This window comes from Lutra lutra, chromosome 14 (assembly GCF_902655055.1).
Source record: "Lutra lutra chromosome 14, mLutLut1.2, whole genome shotgun sequence".
NCBI lineage: Eukaryota > Metazoa > Chordata > Mammalia > Carnivora > Mustelidae > Lutra > Lutra lutra.
The window spans coordinates 61,416,182-61,421,434 of record NC_062291.1 but is presented as its reverse complement, the minus strand read 5'-3'; positions in this window follow the sequence as shown (position 1 = coordinate 61,421,434).

Genomic DNA, 5,253 nt, shown 5'->3' with positions numbered 1-5,253 from the left:
TTAGTAAGGTATGGGCCTGTATCCATCAGGGTCCTGGCACATGTAAACTTGATTAATTTGAGGAGGGCTTAATTAAGGGCCTTTTTTCCCCAAGGTATGAACAGTATTTAGGGATAGTGTACTGCAACACCAAGGACTCTATCACTCTTAGGTCTGAAGGGATGAGGGGAGGGGGTGGTTACCAAAATACTAAGAAGCTAGCTTTGGGGTAGGGACCATTGACAATAGCTATGGCCTTCACAAGGGGATGTAGCCCTCCCTGTGAGTCAACAAAGAAGGATATGGAATGATTCATATCTTAGCATCACTCTCTTCCCACCCTCTAACCTTCTTATATCTCCTGTTGGTCCAACAGGAGCCAGAGGGGAAGGTGCAATTCATGGAGGTTGTTTCCCTGGGTCCACAACAGAGTGGGAAAGGATGGAGAAGGTCTCTGGAAGGAAGGGCAAATGGAAGATCTCCACATGACACTACTTTAGGGGTGGATGAGATCTAGGATCTCGACAGGGAAGATCATTTAGGGAAGCCCCAGGAAAAAATCCAGAGGGACTTTCAGCTGGAAGCAACTTCCACATGGGGCACATCGTAAGTAGGCCGGCAGAGAACAGCCCAGACGGCCAGGCTGTGAGCCTCAGCGAGATCTGGGAGCGTACTTGCACAGAAGGTAGGGGAAAGGCAGAACTGTGATGTCAGGAAATTGCCCCTTAAATAAACTACAGTCTCCTCCACTTTGAAGAGACCATTTTTGAGGGAAACAGTTCTGAAGAGGGGTAGGAATGTTGGGGAGGGTGCAAGGACAGCTCTACAAGAAGGTCTGGCCTCCCTATCCCAGAATTTGTGTCTTCTTGGGGTTCTCCCACAATCTTCTCTTCCACTGTGCCTGGATCCTAGGAGCCCTTTTGTCACCGGCCCAAATGCAAATAAAACCCATCTGACTTGGTTTGTCCTTTCCACAGCTGTAAGAGGCTGACATTTAAAATGAAAAGAAAAAATATATATATTACTTCCGAAGCAAAAACAAAATAACCGAGAAAAAGCAAACACCCAGAAGTAAACACACACACAAAGGGGGAAAAGGCATAGTGTATGTGTGTGTGTATTTAACTTCCAATTATGTAAACTCTCAAACATATACAAAGGTCAAGAGAAGAATATGATGAACTCTTTTTACTTGTTACTCAGCTTCAAAAATATTGAATGGAGGTAAAGTGGACTTTACCTCCGTTTTGACCTCCAACTTTCTGAGTTTTTCTTTCTGGCTTATCTCTGAACTCAGGCAAAAGACCCTATAGGCAAAGCCCATGATGGGAAGTGAAACTATCCCTCTCAAGCCGTCAGAATTGCCCCAGCCAGCAAGACCCTGCCCGTGATTGACCCTAAGACAATGATGGACCTGGCCTTTGCTGCCACCTACCTGTACCCACCAACCTCTGTCCCATATTTTCCTTATATAAAGTACAGTATTTTCGGGGCACCTGGGTGGCTCAGTGGGTTAAGCCTCTGCCTTCAGCTCAGGTCATGATCTCAGGGTCCTGGGACAGAGCCCCGAGTCGGCGCTCTGCTCAGCAGGGAGCCTGCTTCCGCCTCTCTCTCTGCCTGCTGCTCTGCCTGCTTGTGATCTCTCTCTCTCTCTCTCTCTGTGAAATAAATAAATAATAAAATCTTAAAAAAAAAAAAAAGGTACAGTTGTTGGGTCCCCCAGTAATGTGTCCATGGTCAAAGGAGTGAGACTAGTACAAAGCAAAGGTCAAGCAAAGCTTTATTTCACGCCAAAAATCAAGAATCAAACTGACCGGCCAGGGACGTCTCTTGCAAAGAGGCGACCCCTCCCTGCCTCCCAGACTAACTTTTACAGAACAAAGGCCATGTGGTTGGGCCTGACCACACACAGGTGGCCAATGAGATTGTAACACACAAAGAAAGCTGCACAGTCATGCGAGGTCCCACACGGGTGGCCAACTGAACTACGATTTACCCTATAGTAGACATTTGAACTAGCCTATCACCTTGGTCAGAATTGGCACCCAAAAGGCGGGGCCCACACTCCTTGGTGGCTAGGGAGACAGTATGCGCACTCTACTGATTGGATGTCTCCACCTGACCCGACTCATCCCTACATTCTGGCCGTTATCTCCACCTGACCTGACCCACCCTTGTATTTGGGCTTTGTTACCTGGGACTGGTTTCCCGAACTTGCTTTTAAGTAAGTTCCCCTGGGGGAGCAGGGTCAATTTAAGTTTTACTGCATAAACAACAAAATGGCTGTTCAACCGAGGTAGGGCCGCTCTGGCTAAATAGGTCCTTACACAGTATTTTCAGCACTTTGGAGACAGTCTCTGAGACGTTAGTCCACTCTTCCCAGGGTTGGCCTCACTGAAATAAATCCCTTTTTTGTTTCCCCACTGCTCATCTCTCCGCCTTCGGGTTTTGTCAGCAGCTGAACCTGGTCTGCTTGAGAACTCTTGCCCCCCTGCGCCCTGGTTACTTTATGGCCACTTTGGTTTCATGTGTACCCCCACCCACTTCTTTCCTCTGTCCCCTGAATTATACAGATGCAAATCTCAGATATATTGTTGGAACCGTGAATACGTCAAGAGCTTGCACTGTATAAGGTCATAAAGCTCAGTCCTGATTTCTGATCTCAAGGCTTTCCGGAGACTAGAACTCCTTTATCCTAAGCTAGTATCATTCTAACATAGTTATTAAATGGACACATGAGGGGTGCCTAGGTGGCTCAGTGGGTTAAAGCCTCTGTCTTTGGCTCAGGTCATGATCCCAGGGTTGGGGATCTGTCTGTCAAATAAATAAATAAAATCTTTAAAAAGAAATAAATGGACACATGACTGAATGTTACTATCCAGTGTCTGTCAGAGTAACTGTTGCAAACCATGTCCCAACCATGAGAGAATGACCAGTCTCAACTTCACTCCAGGCCCTTGATTCCACTAGCTGGTTCCAGTGCGGCCCCCGGGGGTCTGCCTATTCACAGCAGAGCCCTGGAGAAACTGAGTCCTGGCTCAGGCTGAGCAGTCCAGGCTAGCCGCACCAGGGCCAGGAGGTGCATATCAACCACTGTGCCCAGGTGCCCGCTCGTTCGGGGACTTAGTGAATATTACACCGGGGGGCTGCCGATAATGGTGGTGACAAGGACCTGACCAAATCCTGTTAAGGACTCAGGCCCAGAGATGACTTGACAAAGATTTATGTATCAAAATTCAGCTTTGAGGACTTAACCTGAATCAGAGTAGTTTTTTGGTTGTCGTTTGTTTTAATTTACCTTCTCCAAAAGATGGGAAATTTAGCAGAAAACGCTCTGTCACATCACACTGGAGACATGCGACAGGTTGGACAGCTGGGCTTTTGTTATGAGGGCTCGTCTCCTAACAGTCTCTCCAATTCAGTCACCTGTCAGGGCATCTGACTGAGGGAGCCCCTCAGAGATGGGGTCAGACCCTGGAAGAAAGGGTGAATAGATAATCTGAGAATGGGCTGGGGGTGCAGGGGGAGAAGAGGCAAGTAGAAGGGCACGTTCTGCCTCTCTCTGGGATCAGAGGACATGTTGGCTCTACACAGCCTTGGGCAGGAAGAGAAGCCAGATGACAGAGCCGTTGAGCCGCTCTGGAATCTTCAGGCCTCCTTGTGGTTGTAAAACACTTTTATTCAAGACATCAGAACTAGGGGAGAACTTGAATGGTTCACAGCTGAACCCTGCAGGGCACAGACTGTGCCGCCCCCTCCCTTCCATCCCGGGGTATCTATCAGTGGAGCGTTACCTCAGGAACAAAGCAGTTAGCTGCTAAGACCACCCATGAGACTTCTCGATTCCACCTGAGCAGAACTCCTCTGTGAGGTTCCCAGTGATAACTATGAGAAAGCTGAGGAAGGGGGCAACTCAGACGCCACCTCTGGGCTTAGTTTGGGGACAACTCCATCGAAGATGGACTGAAGGTTGATTCCAAAGAGTAGGCGGATAAATCCTACCCAAACTTTTCTGGGACCAAAAAAAAAAAAATCTTCGTTGAAGTCCACATTCTTTCCCCCTTTTCTAGGCCACTGAGCAACTGGAGTTTGTACTGAACCTTTATTTATTTATTTTAAGATTTTTTTTTTTTTTAATTTGATAGGCAGAGATCACAAGTAGGCAGAGACGCAGGCAGAGAGAGAGGGGGAATCAGGCTCCCAGCCGAGGAGAGAGCCCGATGCGGGGCTCGATCCCAGGACTCTGGGATCATGACCTGAGTCAAAGGCAGAGGCTTAACCCACTGAGCCACCCAGGCACCCCATGTGCTGAACCTTTATTATACCAAGAGAAAGTCGTAAACTGTTCTGTGTAGAAGAGGCACACAGGGTAGAGAGGTTCTGGTGAGAAGGAACAGATTCTGAATGTGGGTGGAGAGGCTGATAAAAGGTCACCAAAGTCAGAAGAGAAAGGAAAGAATTTCTCTCTTGAGCCAAGGTGAGTCCCGCCCGAGAGCCTTTGACTTTGCTATTCATCCTCTCCCGTGAGCCGCTCTTCTCTCCTCTACTGACTGGTCCTCCTCACTGGGTAGCTAGTCCCTTCAGAGCATTCATCAGAATAGATCATTACTGTTTGCTTGTGTTTCACTTGTCCCCCCCATGAGACTGTAGGTGCCCCGAAAGCAGGTCTCAGGTGTACCTTGTTTGGCATTTTCAACCTAGCACCTACTGCGGTAGGTGTCAATGAGGATTTGTGAAAGGAAAGAACAGAAGAAGGGAGAACGAACGCTTCTGAGGGGGAGAAGCTTCTACAAGGAGAGGTCTTTAAGCAGTGCTATATAGCGGAATTTCCCTTTTTTTTTGCTATCCCTTTAAGAGATTAAGACTTAAATTACTCTTCAGTGCTATTTAGAGTCAAATTTGTGTTTTAAAAAAAGAGAGAGACTTCATGCTGGCTACACGGGTATATTCACTTTGAAAAAATTCATTGAGCTGTAACCTTATTATTCTGTGCACTTTTCTGTATGTATATTCCACTTAAATAAAAATTACATTAAAGAGAGAGGGTGGGGGGAGAGAAAGACGCCACACCAGGCCCAGGTGTGTAAAACTCAAATCCAGGCGAGAAGTGGAGGGGAAGGCAGAGGTGGGGGCAAGGACCAGAGTGTATTAGAAGGACGACAGGAGAACACAGCTGGCAGTATGAAAGACATACATGGAGAGACTGAGGAGAGGGGAGGTGAGGGCCACCTAGGATCAGACTGGTGGCCTCACACCTGTGAGGGGTTTGGGTCT